General features: G+C 47.7%; 23 non-coding genes across 23 annotated transcripts; 14 read left to right on the forward strand and 9 right to left on the reverse strand.

Annotated features, from left to right (window-relative positions):
* Window positions 1-588: 588 nt before the first annotated feature.
* On the reverse strand, window positions 589-660 carry TRNAQ-CUG (transfer RNA glutamine (anticodon CUG)). Its single transcript has one exon. It is a non-coding gene; the product is annotated as a tRNA-Gln (tRNA).
* A 155-nt stretch (window positions 661-815) lies between these two features.
* On the forward strand, window positions 816-897 carry TRNAL-UAG (transfer RNA leucine (anticodon UAG)). Its single transcript has one exon. It is a non-coding gene; the product is annotated as a tRNA-Leu (tRNA).
* A 286-nt stretch (window positions 898-1,183) lies between these two features.
* On the forward strand, window positions 1,184-1,265 carry TRNAL-AAG (transfer RNA leucine (anticodon AAG)). The gene has a single exon. It is a non-coding gene; the product is annotated as a tRNA-Leu (tRNA).
* Window positions 1,266-1,949: 684 nt separating this feature from the next.
* TRNAQ-CUG (transfer RNA glutamine (anticodon CUG)) lies at window positions 1,950-2,021 on the reverse strand. The gene has a single exon. It is a non-coding gene; the product is annotated as a tRNA-Gln (tRNA).
* Window positions 2,022-2,176: 155 nt separating this feature from the next.
* On the forward strand, window positions 2,177-2,258 carry TRNAL-UAG (transfer RNA leucine (anticodon UAG)). Its single transcript has one exon. It is a non-coding gene; the product is annotated as a tRNA-Leu (tRNA).
* Window positions 2,259-2,544: 286 nt separating this feature from the next.
* Window positions 2,545-2,626, forward strand: TRNAL-AAG (transfer RNA leucine (anticodon AAG)). The gene has a single exon. It is a non-coding gene; the product is annotated as a tRNA-Leu (tRNA).
* A 684-nt stretch (window positions 2,627-3,310) lies between these two features.
* On the reverse strand, window positions 3,311-3,382 carry TRNAQ-CUG (transfer RNA glutamine (anticodon CUG)). The gene has a single exon. It is a non-coding gene; the product is annotated as a tRNA-Gln (tRNA).
* A 155-nt stretch (window positions 3,383-3,537) lies between these two features.
* TRNAL-UAG (transfer RNA leucine (anticodon UAG)) lies at window positions 3,538-3,619 on the forward strand. Its single transcript has one exon. It is a non-coding gene; the product is annotated as a tRNA-Leu (tRNA).
* A 294-nt stretch (window positions 3,620-3,913) lies between these two features.
* TRNAL-AAG (transfer RNA leucine (anticodon AAG)) lies at window positions 3,914-3,995 on the forward strand. Its single transcript has one exon. It is a non-coding gene; the product is annotated as a tRNA-Leu (tRNA).
* A 684-nt stretch (window positions 3,996-4,679) lies between these two features.
* On the reverse strand, window positions 4,680-4,751 carry TRNAQ-CUG (transfer RNA glutamine (anticodon CUG)). The gene has a single exon. It is a non-coding gene; the product is annotated as a tRNA-Gln (tRNA).
* Window positions 4,752-4,906: 155 nt separating this feature from the next.
* On the forward strand, window positions 4,907-4,988 carry TRNAL-UAG (transfer RNA leucine (anticodon UAG)). The gene has a single exon. It is a non-coding gene; the product is annotated as a tRNA-Leu (tRNA).
* A 1,052-nt stretch (window positions 4,989-6,040) lies between these two features.
* Window positions 6,041-6,112, reverse strand: TRNAQ-CUG (transfer RNA glutamine (anticodon CUG)). The gene has a single exon. It is a non-coding gene; the product is annotated as a tRNA-Gln (tRNA).
* A 155-nt stretch (window positions 6,113-6,267) lies between these two features.
* Window positions 6,268-6,349, forward strand: TRNAL-UAG (transfer RNA leucine (anticodon UAG)). The gene has a single exon. It is a non-coding gene; the product is annotated as a tRNA-Leu (tRNA).
* A 1,052-nt stretch (window positions 6,350-7,401) lies between these two features.
* On the reverse strand, window positions 7,402-7,473 carry TRNAQ-CUG (transfer RNA glutamine (anticodon CUG)). Its single transcript has one exon. It is a non-coding gene; the product is annotated as a tRNA-Gln (tRNA).
* Window positions 7,474-7,628: 155 nt separating this feature from the next.
* TRNAL-UAG (transfer RNA leucine (anticodon UAG)) lies at window positions 7,629-7,710 on the forward strand. The gene has a single exon. It is a non-coding gene; the product is annotated as a tRNA-Leu (tRNA).
* A 294-nt stretch (window positions 7,711-8,004) lies between these two features.
* TRNAL-AAG (transfer RNA leucine (anticodon AAG)) lies at window positions 8,005-8,086 on the forward strand. The gene has a single exon. It is a non-coding gene; the product is annotated as a tRNA-Leu (tRNA).
* Window positions 8,087-8,770: 684 nt separating this feature from the next.
* On the reverse strand, window positions 8,771-8,842 carry TRNAQ-CUG (transfer RNA glutamine (anticodon CUG)). Its single transcript has one exon. It is a non-coding gene; the product is annotated as a tRNA-Gln (tRNA).
* A 155-nt stretch (window positions 8,843-8,997) lies between these two features.
* Window positions 8,998-9,079, forward strand: TRNAL-UAG (transfer RNA leucine (anticodon UAG)). Its single transcript has one exon. It is a non-coding gene; the product is annotated as a tRNA-Leu (tRNA).
* Window positions 9,080-10,131: 1,052 nt separating this feature from the next.
* On the reverse strand, window positions 10,132-10,203 carry TRNAQ-CUG (transfer RNA glutamine (anticodon CUG)). Its single transcript has one exon. It is a non-coding gene; the product is annotated as a tRNA-Gln (tRNA).
* A 155-nt stretch (window positions 10,204-10,358) lies between these two features.
* Window positions 10,359-10,440, forward strand: TRNAL-UAG (transfer RNA leucine (anticodon UAG)). The gene has a single exon. It is a non-coding gene; the product is annotated as a tRNA-Leu (tRNA).
* A 1,052-nt stretch (window positions 10,441-11,492) lies between these two features.
* TRNAQ-CUG (transfer RNA glutamine (anticodon CUG)) lies at window positions 11,493-11,564 on the reverse strand. Its single transcript has one exon. It is a non-coding gene; the product is annotated as a tRNA-Gln (tRNA).
* A 155-nt stretch (window positions 11,565-11,719) lies between these two features.
* Window positions 11,720-11,801, forward strand: TRNAL-UAG (transfer RNA leucine (anticodon UAG)). Its single transcript has one exon. It is a non-coding gene; the product is annotated as a tRNA-Leu (tRNA).
* Window positions 11,802-12,095: 294 nt separating this feature from the next.
* On the forward strand, window positions 12,096-12,177 carry TRNAL-AAG (transfer RNA leucine (anticodon AAG)). The gene has a single exon. It is a non-coding gene; the product is annotated as a tRNA-Leu (tRNA).
* The last annotated feature ends 323 nt before the right edge of the window (window positions 12,178-12,500 follow it).

The raw sequence follows: 12,500 nt of genomic DNA on the forward strand, positions 1-12,500 counted from the left end.
AGCGCTTCCCCTTTCAATGCAGGAGAACCTCTCGTCCCTCTCTCAGTATGGGCGCTGTATTACCACCTGCTAAGATGTTGCGCGGACAATCTGGAATACAATCCTTGAGGAGGGATCCCCAGGGATCAGATGTACTCTGTGATGAATAGGGTGAACAGGAAGAACTACAAAACTGACCCTTGCTGTCTTGCCTTAATCCTTCCCTAGATCTGAAACATAGGCACAGAGCAGCGTACACCATAATCTGCACCGAGCTGCAAAAGCCAGGGATATTCACAGAGGTTAACCAATCAGGAAATCCACTCTATACTAGCCAGAGCTGGCACTGTTTCTGGAAGAAAGAGGCAATTTAACTTTATTTTCTAATCCTGGATAACCCATATTTCTGGCATTATGGCTCCCGGGGGGATGTGAGTGCTCTGGGTTTCTTTGAGGCATGAGTTTTCATCCAAGTTCTCAACTAATTGCACCTTGGGGCGACAGAACACAAAGGTATGGAAGCAGCATTTATGGATTTGAAAAGCTCACATCTGGAAGAAGGTTAAATAATTTTAATACAGTACTGAGTAATGAGAGGAAAGTAAAGAAAGGTCCCACCGAGATTTGAACTCGGATCACTGGATTCAGAGCCCAGAGTGCTAACCATTACACCATGGAACCATTAAGTACCTTCACCTGCCACACTAAAACTTTTAATTCTTCCTCCAGATCTCCAGAAAACCGGGGTACGGTTCCCAGATGGGGTGGCTATGATTATTTCGCCCCTTTCTTAGGTCTGCGTCCTCAGGTAGGGTTGAAAAGCAGCAGTTGTGTGTGGTAGCGTGGCCGAGCGGTCTAAGGCGCTGGATTTAGGCTCCAGTCTCTTTGGAGGCGTGGGTTCGAATCCCACCGCTGCCATTAGGCACTTTTTGCTGTTTCCAGAGGTATAACGAGATTACACCTTTGATCCCTAGCGCTGAGCTAAAGCGATTAATTCTCCCTTCAGAACTATTAAACGCTGACCCTTTAAGGACATTACCATGGAGCAGCAGGCATAGGTTGTTCCTCGTTAGTATAGTTGTGAGTATTCCTGCCTGTCATGCAGGTGACCAGGCTCCGAATTCCCGAAGGGGAAGCTATGCTTGTTTCGCCCTTTACTTAGGTCTGTGTCCCCAGGTAGGGTCGGAAAGCTGCAACACCTTGTGGTAGCGTGGCCGAGCGGTCTAAGGCGCTGGATTAAGGCTCCAGTCTCTTCGGGGGCGTGGGTTCGAATCCCACCGTTGCCATTGAGTAGCTTTTGCTTTTACTTGCTCTTTCAGCTCACGTTACATGCCCAGAATATGGATTGGTTGAGGCAGGTACCTGGCGCCAGCTAACTAATCAGCGCTTCCCCTTTCAATGCAGGAGAACCTCTCGTCCCTCTCTCAGTATGGGCGCTGTATTACCACCTGCTAAGATGTTGCGCGGACAATCTGGAATACAATCCTTGAGGAGGGATCCCCAGGGATCAGATGTACTCTGTGATGAATAGGGTGAACAGGAAGAACTACAAAACTGACCCTTGCTGTCTTGCCTTAATCCTTCCCTAGATCTGAAACATAGGCACAGAGCAGCGTACACCATAATCTGCACCGAGCTGCAAAAGCCAGGGATATTCACAGAGGTTAACCAATCAGGAAATCCACTCTATACTAGCCAGAGCTGGCACTGTTTCTGGAAGAAAGAGGCAATTTAACTTTATTTTCTAATCCTGGATAACCCATATTTCTGGCATTATGGCTCCCGGGGGGATGTGAGTGCTCTGGGTTTCTTTGAGGCATGAGTTTTCATCCAAGTTCTCAACTAATTGCACCTTGGGGCGACAGAACACAAAGGTATGGAAGCAGCATTTATGGATTTGAAAAGCTCACATCTGGAAGAAGGTTAAATAATTTTAATACAGTACTGAGTAATGAGAGGAAAGTAAAGAAAGGTCCCACCGAGATTTGAACTCGGATCACTGGATTCAGAGTCCAGAGTGCTAACCATTACACCATGGAACCATTAAGTACCTTCACCTGCCACACTAAAACTTTTAATTCTTCCTCCAGATCTCCAGAAAACCGGGGTACGGTTCCCAGATGGGGTGGCTATGATTATTTCGCCCCTTACTTAGGTCTGCGTCCTCAGGTAGGGTTGAAAAGCAGCAGTTGTGTGTGGTAGCGTGGCCGAGCGGTCTAAGGCGCTGGATTTAGGCTCCAGTCTCTTTGGAGGCGTGGGTTCGAATCCCACCGCTGCCATTAGGCACTTTTTGCTGTTTCCAGAGGTATAACGAGATTACACCTTTGATCCCTAGCGCTGAGCTAAAGCGATTAATTCTCCCTTCAGAACTATTAAACGCTGACCCTTTAAGGACATTACCATGGAGCAGCAGGCATAGGTTGTTCCTCGTTAGTATAGTTGTGAGTATTCCTGCCTGTCATGCAGGTGACCAGGCTCCGAATTCCCGAAGGGGAAGCTATGCTTGTTTTGCCCTTTACTTAGGTCTGTGTCCCCAGGTAGGGTCGGAAAGCTGCAACACCATGTGGTAGCGTGGCCGAGCGGTCTAAGGCGCTGGATTAAGGCTCCAGTCTCTTCGGGGGCGTGGGTTCGAATCCCACCGTTGCCATTGAGTAGCTTTTGCTTTTACTTGCTCTTTCAGCTCACGTTACATGCCCAGAATATCGATTGGTTGAGGCAGGTACCTGGCGCCAGCTAACTAATCAGCACTTCCCCTTTCAATGCAGGAGAACCTCTCGTCCCTCTCTCAGTATGGGCGCTGTATTACCACCTGCTAAGATGTTGCGCGGACAATCTGGAATACAATCCTTGAGGAGGGATCCCCAGGGATCAGATGTACTCTGTGATGAATAGGGTGAACAGGAAGAACTACAAAACTGACCCTTGCTGTCTTGCCTTAATCCTTCCCTAGATCTGAAACATAGGCACAGAGCAGCGTACACCATAATCTGCACCGAGCTGCAAAAGCCAGGGATATTCACAGAGGTTAACCAATCAGGAAATCCACTCTATACTAGCCAGAGCTGGCACTGTTTCTGGAAGAAAAAGGCAATTTAACTTTATTTTCTAATCCTGGATAACCCATATTTCTGGCATTATGGCTCCCGGGGGGATGTGAGTGCTCTGGGTTTCTTTGAGGCATGAGTTTTCATCCAAGTTCTCAACTAATTGCACCTTGGGGCGACAGAACACAAAGGTATGGAAGCAGCATTTATGGATTTGAAAAGCTCACATCTGGAAGAAGGTTAAATAATTTTAATACAGTACTGAGTAATGAGAGGAAAGTAAAGAAAGGTCCCACCGAGATTTGAACTCGGATCACTGGATTCAGAGTCCAGAGTGCTAACCATTACACCATGGAACCATTAAGTACCTTCACCTGCCACACTAAAACTTTTAATTCTTCCTCCAGATCTCCAGAAAACCGGGGTACGGTTCCCAGATGGGGTGGCTATGATTATTTCGCCCCTTACTTAGGTCTGCGTCCTCAGGTAGGGTTGAAAAGCAGCAGTTGTGTGTGGTAGCGTGGCCGAGCGGTCTAAGGCGCTGGATTTAGGCTCCAGTCTCTTTGGAGGCGTGGGTTCGAATCCCACCGCTGCCATTAGGCACTTTTTGCTGTTTCCAGAGGTATAACGAGATTACACCTTTGATCCCTAGCGCTGAGCTAAAGCGATTAATTCTCCCTTCAGAACTATTAAACGCTGACCCTTTAAGGACATTACCATGGAGCAGCAGGCATAGGTTGTTCCTCGTTAGTATAGTTGTGAGTATTCCTGCCTGTCATGCAGGTAACCAGGCTCCGAATTCCCGAAGGGGAAGCTATGCTTGTTTCGCCCTTTACTTAGGTCTATGTCCCCAGGTAGGGTCGGAAAGCTGCAACACCATGTGGTAGCGTGGTAGCGTGGCCGAGAGGTCTAAGGCGCTGAATTAAGGCTCCAGTCTCTTCGGGGGCGTGGGTTCGAATCCCACCGTTGCCATTGAGTAGCTTTTGCTTTTACTTGCTCTTTCAGCTCACGTTACATGCCCAGAATATGGATTGGTTGAGGCAGGTACCTGGCGCCAGTTAACTAATCAGCGCTTCCCCTTTCAATGCACGAGAACCTCTCGTCCCTCTCTCAGTATGGGCGCTGTATTACCACCTGCTAAGATGTTGCACGGACAATCTGGAATACAATCCTTGAGGAGGGATCCCCAGGGATCAGATGTACTCTGTGATGAATAGGGTGAACAGGAAGAACTACAAAACTGACCCTTGCTGTCTTGCCTTAATCCTTCCCTAGATCTGAAACATAGGCACAGAGCAGCGTACACCATAATCTGCACCGAGCTGCAAAAGCCAGGGATATTCACAGAGGTTAACCAATCAGGAAATCCACTCTATACTAGCCAGAGCTGGCACTGTTTCTGGAAGAAAGAGGCAATTTAACTTTATTTTCTAATCCTGGATAACCCATATTTCTGGCATTATGGCTCCCGGGGGGATGTGAGTGCTCTGGGTTTCTTTGAGGCATGAGTTTTCATCCAAGTTCTCAACTAATTGCACCTTGGGGCGACAGAACACAAAGGTATGGAAGCAGCATTTATGGATTTGAAAAGCTCACATCTGGAAGAAGGTTAAATAATTTTAATACAGTACTGAGTAATGAGAGGAAAGTAAAGAAAGGTCCCACCGAGATTTGAACTCGGATCACTGGATTCAGAGTCCAGAGTGCTAACCATTACACCATGGAACCATTAAGTACCTTCACCTGCCACACTAAAACTTTTAATTCTTCCTCCAGATCTCCAGAAAACCGGGGTACGGTTCCCAGATGGGGTGGCTATGATTATTTCGCCCCTTACTTAGGTCTGCGTCCTCAGGTAGGGTTGAAAAGCAGCAGTTGTGTGTGGTAGCGTGGCCGAGCGGTGTAAGGCGCTGGATTTAGGCTCCAGTCTCTTTGGAGGCGTGGGGTCGAATCCCACCGCTGCCATTAGGCACTTTTTGCTGTTTCCAGAGGTATAACGAGATTACAACTTTGATCCCTAGCTCTGAGCTAAAGCGATTAATTCTCCCTTCAGAACTATTAAACGCTGACCCTTTAAGGACATTACCATGGAGTAGCAGGCATAGGTTGTTCCTCGTTAGTATAGTTGTGAGTATTCCTGCCTGTCATGCAGGTAACCAGGCTCCGAATTCCCAAAGGGGAAGCTATGCTTGTTTTGCCCTTTACTTAGGTCTATGTTCCCAGGTAGGGTCGGAAAGCTGCAACACCATGTGGTAGCGTGGCCGAGCGGTCTAAGGCGCTGAATTAAGGCTCCAGTCTCTTCGGGGTTGTGGGTGCGAATCCAACCGTTGCCATTGAGTAGCTTTTGCTTTTACTTGCTCTTTCAGCTCACGTTACATGCCCAGAATATGGATTGGTTGAGGCAGGTACCTGGCGCCAGCTAACTAATCAGCGCTTCCCCTTTCAATGCAGGAGAACCTCTCGTCCCTCTCTCAGTATGGGCGCTGTATTACCACCTGCTAAGATGTTGCGCGGACAATCTGGAATACAATCCTTGAGGAGGGATCCCCAGGGATCAGATGTACTCTGTGATGAATAGGGTGAACAGGAAGAACTACAAAACTGACCCTTGCTGTCTTGCCTTAATCCTTCCCTAGATCTGAAACATAGGCACAGAGCAGCGTACACCATAATCTGCACCGAGCTGCAAAAGCCAGGGATATTCACAGAGGTTAACCAATCAGGAAATCCACTCTATACTAGCCAGAGCTGGCACTGTTTCTGGAAGAAAGAGGCAATTTAACTTTATTTTCTAATCCTGGATAACCCATATTTCTGGCATTATGGCTCCCGGGGGGATGTGAGTGCTCTGGGTTTCTTTGAGGCATGAGTTTTCATCCAAGTTCTCAACTAATTGCACCTTGGGGCGACAGAACACAAAGGTATGGAAGCAGCATTTATGGATTTGAAAAGCTCACATCTGGAAGAAGGTTAAATAATTTTAATACAGTACTGAGTAATGAGAGGAAAGTAAAGAAAGGTCCCACCGAGATTTGAACTCGGATCACTGGATTCAGAGTCCAGAGTGCTAACCATTACACCATGGAACCATTAAGTACCTTCACCTGCCACACTAAAACTTTTAATTCTTCCTCCAGATCTCCAGAAAACCGGGGTACGGTTCCCAGATGGGGTGGCTATGATTATTTCGCCCCTTACTTAGGTCTGCGTCCTCAGGTAGGGTTGAAAAGTAGCAGTTGTGTGTGGTAGCGTGGCCGAGCGGTCTAAGGCGCTGGATTTAGGCTCCAGTCTCTTTGGAGGCGTGGGTTCGAATCCCACCGCTGCCGTTAGGCACTTTTTGCTGTTTCCAGAGGTATAACGAGATTACACCTTTGATCCCTAGCGCTGAGCTAAAGCGATTAATTCTCCCTTCAGAACTATTAAACGCTGACCCTTTAAGGACATTACCATGGAGCAGCAGGCATAGGTTGTTCCTCGTTAGTATAGTTGTGAGTATTCCTGCCTGTCATGCAGGTAACCAGGCTCCGAATTCCCGAAGGGGAAGCTATGCTTGTTTTGCCCTTTACTTAGGTCTATGTCCCCAGGTAGGGTCGGAAAGCTGCAACACCATGTGGTAGCGTGGCCGAGCGGTCTAAGGCGCTGAATTAAGGCTCCAGTCTCTTCGGGGGTGTGGGTGCGAATCCAACCATTGCCATTGAGTAGCTTTTGCTTTTACTTGCTCTTTCAGCTCACGTTACATGCCCAGAATATGGATTGGTTGAGGCAGGTACCTGGCGCCAGCTAACTAATCAGCGCTTCCCCTTTCAATGCAGGAGAACCTCTCGTCCCTCTCTCAGTATGGGCGCTGTATTACCACCTGCTAAGATGTTGCACGGACAATCTGGAATACAATCCTTGAGGAGGGATCCCCAGGGATCAGATGTACTCTGTGATGAATAGGGTGAACAGGAAGAACTACAAAACTGACCCTTGCTGTCTTGCCTTAATCCTTCCCTAGATCTGAAACATAGGCACAGAGCAGCGTACACCATAATCTGCACCGAGCTGCAAAAGCCAGGGATATTCACAGAGGTTAACCAATCAGGAAATCCACTCTATACTAGCCAGAGCTGGCACTGTTTCTGGAAGAAAAAGGCAATTTAACTTTATTTTCTAATCCTGGATAACCCATATTTCTGGCATTATGGCTCCCGGGGGGATGTGAGTGCTCTGGGTTTCTTTGAGGCATGAGTTTTCATCCAAGTTCTCAACTAATTGCACCTTGGGGCGACAGAACACAAAGGTATGGAAGCAGCATTTATGGATTTGAAAAGCTCACATCTGGAAGAAGGTTAAATAATTTTAATACAGTACTGAGTAATGAGAGGAAAGTAAAGAAAGGTCCCACCGAGATTTGAACTCGGATCACTGGATTCAGAGTCCAGAGTGCTAACCATTACACCATGGAACCATTAAGTACCTTCACCTGCCACACTAAAACTTTTAATTCTTCCTCCAGATCTCCAGAAAACCGGGGTACGGTTCCCAGATGGGGTGGCTATGATTATTTCGCCCCTTACTTAGGTCTGCGTCCTCAGGTAGGGTTGAAAAGCAGCAGTTGTGTGTGGTAGCGTGGCCGAGCGGTCTAAGGCGCTGGATTTAGGCTCCAGTCTCTTTGGAGGCGTGGGTTCGAATCCCACCGCTGCCATTAGGCACTTTTTGCTGTTTCCAGAGGTATAACGAGATTACACCTTTGATCCCTAGCGCTGAGCTAAAGCGATTAATTCTCCCTTCAGAACTATTAAACGCTGACCCTTTAAGGACATTACCATGGAGCAGCAGGCATAGGTTGTTCCTCGTTAGTATAGTTGTGAGTATTCCTGCCTGTCATGCAGGTAACCAGGCTCCGAATTCCCGAAGGGGAAGCTATGCTTGTTTCGCCCTTTACTTAGGTCTATGTCCCCAGGTAGGGTCGGAAAGCTGCAACACCATGTGGTAGCGTGGTAGCGTGGCCGAGAGGTCTAAGGCGCTGAATTAAGGCTCCAGTCTCTTCGGGGGCGTGGGTTCGAATCCCACCGTTGCCATTGAGTAGCTTTTGCTTTTACTTGCTCTTTCAGCTCACGTTACATGCCCAGAATATGGATTGGTTGAGGCAGGTACCTGGCGCCAGTTAACTAATCAGCGCTTCCCCTTTCAATGCACGAGAACCTCTCGTCCCTCTCTCAGTATGGGCGCTGTATTACCACCTGCTAAGATGTTGCACGGACAATCTGGAATACAATCCTTGAGGAGGGATCCCCAGGGATCAGATGTACTCTGTGATGAATAGGGTGAACAGGAAGAACTACAAAACTGACCCTTGCTGTCTTGCCTTAATCCTTCCCTAGATCTGAAACATAGGCACAGAGCAGCGTACACCATAATCTGCACCGAGCTGCAAAAGCCAGGGATATTCACAGAGGTTAACCAATCAGGAAATCCACTCTATACTAGCCAGAGCTGGCACTGTTTCTGGAAGAAAGAGGCAATTTAACTTTATTTTCTAATCCTGGATAACCCATATTTCTGGCATTATGGCTCCCGGGGGGATGTGAGTGCTCTGGGTTTCTTTGAGGCATGAGTTTTCATCCAAGTTCTCAACTAATTGCACCTTGGGGCGACAGAACACAAAGGTATGGAAGCAGCATTTATGGATTTGAAAAGCTCACATCTGGAAGAAGGTTAAATAATTTTAATACAGTACTGAGTAATGAGAGGAAAGTAAAGAAAGGTCCCACCGAGATTTGAACTCGGATCACTGGATTCAGAGTCCAGAGTGCTAACCATTACACCATGGAACCATTAAGTACCTTCACCTGCCACACTAAAACTTTTAATTCTTCCTCCAGATCTCCAGAAAACCGGGGTACGGTTCCCAGATGGGGTGGCTATGATTATTTCGCCCCTTACTTAGGTCTGCGTCCTCAGGTAGGGTTGAAAAGCAGCAGTTGTGTGTGGTAGCGTGGCCGAGCGGTGTAAGGCGCTGGATTTAGGCTCCAGTCTCTTTGGAGGCGTGGGGTCGAATCCCACCGCTGCCATTAGGCACTTTTTGCTGTTTCCAGAGGTATAACGAGATTACAACTTTGATCCCTAGCTCTGAGCTAAAGCGATTAATTCTCCCTTCAGAACTATTAAACGCTGACCCTTTAAGGACATTACCATGGAGTAGCAGGCATAGGTTGTTCCTCGTTAGTATAGTTGTGAGTATTCCTGCCTGTCATGCAGGTAACCAGGCTCCGAATTCCCAAAGGGGAAGCTATGCTTGTTTTGCCCTTTACTTAGGTCTATGTTCCCAGGTAGGGTCGGAAAGCTGCAACACCATGTGGTAGCGTGGCCGAGCGGTCTAAGGCGCTGAATTAAGGCTCCAGTCTCTTCGGGGTTGTGGGTGCGAATCCAACCGTTGCCATTGAGTAGCTTTTGCTTTTACTTGCTCTTTCAGCTCACGTTACATGCCCAGAATATGGATTGGTTGAGGCAGGTACCTGGCGCCAGCTAACTAATCAGCGCTTCCCCTTTCAATGCAGGAGAACCTCTCGTCCCTCTCTCAGTATGGGCGCTGTATTACCACCTGCTAAGATGTTGCGCGGACAATCTGGAATACAATCCTTGAGGAGGGATCCCCAGGGATCAGATGTACTCTGTGATGAATAGGGTGAACAGGAAGAACTACAAAACTGACCCTTGCTGTCTTGCCTTAATCCTTCCCTAGATCTGAAACATAGGCACAGAGCAGCGTACACCATAATCTGCACCGAGCTGCAAAAGCCAGGGATATTCACAGAGGTTAACCAATCAGGAAATCCACTCTATACTAGCCAGAGCTGGCACTGTTTCTGGAAGAAAGAGGCAATTTAACTTTATTTTCTAATCCTGGATAACCCATATTTCTGGCATTATGGCTCCCGGGGGGATGTGAGTGCTCTGGGTTTCTTTGAGGCATGAGTTTTCATCCAAGTTCTCAACTAATTGCACCTTGGGGCGACAGAACACAAAGGTATGGAAGCAGCATTTATGGATTTGAAAAGCTCACATCTGGAAGAAGGTTAAATAATTTTAATACAGTACTGAGTAATGAGAGGAAAGTAAAGAAAGGTCCCACCGAGATTTGAACTCGGATCACTGGATTCAGAGTCCAGAGTGCTAACCATTACACCATGGAACCATTAAGTACCTTCACCTGCCACACTAAAACTTTTAATTCTTCCTCCAGATCTCCAGAAAACCGGGGTACGGTTCCCAGATGGGGTGGCTATGATTATTTCGCCCCTTACTTAGGTCTGCGTCCTCAGGTAGGGTTGAAAAGTAGCAGTTGTGTGTGGTAGCGTGGCCGAGCGGTCTAAGGCGCTGGATTTAGGCTCCAGTCTCTTTGGAGGCGTGGGTTCGAATCCCACCGCTGCCGTTAGGCACTTTTTGCTGTTTCCAGAGGTATAACGAGATTACACCTTTGATCCCTAGCGCTGAGCTAAAGCGATTAATTCTCCCTTCAGAACTATTAAACGCTGACCCTTTAAGGACATTACCATGGAGCAGCAGGCATAGGTTGTTCCTCGTTAGTATAGTTGTGAGTATTCCTGCCTGTCATGCAGGTAACCAGGCTCCGAATTCCCGAAGGGGAAGCTATGCTTGTTTTGCCCTTTACTTAGGTCTATGTCCCCAGGTAGGGTCGGAAAGCTGCAACACCATGTGGTAGCGTGGCCGAGCGGTCTAAGGCGCTGAATTAAGGCTCCAGTCTCTTCGGGGGTGTGGGTGCGAATCCAACCATTGCCATTGAGTAGCTTTTGCTTTTACTTGCTCTTTCAGCTCACGTTACATGCCCAGAATATGGATTGGTTGAGGCAGGTACCTGGCGCCAGCTAACTAATCAGCGCTTCCCCTTTCAATGCAGGAGAACCTCTCGTCCCTCTCTCAGTATGGGCGCTGTATTACCACCTGCTAAGATGTTGCACGGACAATCTGGAATACAATCCTTGAGGAGGGATCCCCAGGGATCAGATGTACTCTGTGATGAATAGGGTGAACAGGAAGAACTACAAAACTGACCCTTGCTGTCTTGCCTTAATCCTTCCCTAGATCTGAAACATAGGCACAGAGCAGCGTACACCATAATCTGCACCGAGCTGCAAAAGCCAGGGATATTCACAGAGGTTAACCAATCAGGAAATCCACTCTATACTAGCCAGAGCTGGCACTGTTTCTGGAAGAAAAAGGCAATTTAACTTTATTTTCTAATCCTGGATAACCCATATTTCTGGCATTATGGCTCCCGGGGGGATGTGAGTGCTCTGGGTTTCTTTGAGGCATGAGTTTTCATCCAAGTTCTCAACTAATTGCACCTTGGGGCGACAGAACACAAAGGTATGGAAGCAGCATTTATGGATTTGAAAAGCTCACATCTGGAAGAAGGTTAAATAATTTTAATACAGTACTGAGTAATGAGAGGAAAGTAAAGAAAGGTCCCACCGAGATTTGAACTCGGATCACTGGATTCAGAGTCCAGAGTGCTAACCATTACACCATGGAACCATTAAGTACCTTCACCTGCCACACTAAAACTTTTAATTCTTCCTCCAGATCTCCAGAAAACCGGGGTACGGTTCCCAGATGGGGTGGCTATGATTATTTCGCCCCTTACTTAGGTCTGCGTCCTCAGGTAGGGTTGAAAAGCAGCAGTTGTGTGTGGTAGCGTGGCCGAGCGGTCTAAGGCGCTGGATTTAGGCTCCAGTCTCTTTGGAGGCGTGGGTTCGAATCCCACCGCTGCCATTAGGCACTTTTTGCTGTTTCCAGAGGTATAACGAGATTACACCTTTGATCCCTAGCGCTGAGCTAAAGCGATTAATTCTCCCTTCAGAACTATTAAACGCTGACCCTTTAAGGACATTACCATGGAGCAGCAGGCATAGGTTGTTCCTCGTTAGTATAGTTGTGAGTATTCCTGCCTGTCATGCAGGTAACCAGGCTCCGAATTCCCGAAGGGGAAGCTATGCTTGTTTCGCCCTTTACTTAGGTCTATGTCCCCAGGTAGGGTCGGAAAGCTGCAACACCATGTGGTAGCGTGGTAGCGTGGCCGAGAGGTCTAAGGCGCTGAATTAAGGCTCCAGTCTCTTCGGGGGCGTGGGTTCGAATCCCACCGTTGCCATTGAGTAGCTTTTGCTTTTACTTGCTCTTTCAGCTCACGTTACATGCCCAGAATATGGATTGGTTGAGGCAGGTACCTGGCGCCAGTTAACTAATCAGCGCTTCCCCTTTCAATGCACGAGAACCTCTCGTCCCTCTCTCAGTATGGGCGCTGTATTACCACCTGCTAAGATGTTGCACGGACAATCTGGAATACAATCCTTGAGGAGGGATCCCCAGGGATCAGATGTACTCTGTGATGAATAGGGTGAACAGGAAGAACTACAAAACTGACCCTTGCTGTCTTGCCTTAATCCTTCCCTAGATCTGAAACATAGGCACAGA

The sequence above is a fragment of the Hyla sarda genome, chromosome 4, assembly GCF_029499605.1.
Source record: "Hyla sarda isolate aHylSar1 chromosome 4, aHylSar1.hap1, whole genome shotgun sequence".
NCBI lineage: Eukaryota > Metazoa > Chordata > Amphibia > Anura > Hylidae > Hyla > Hyla sarda.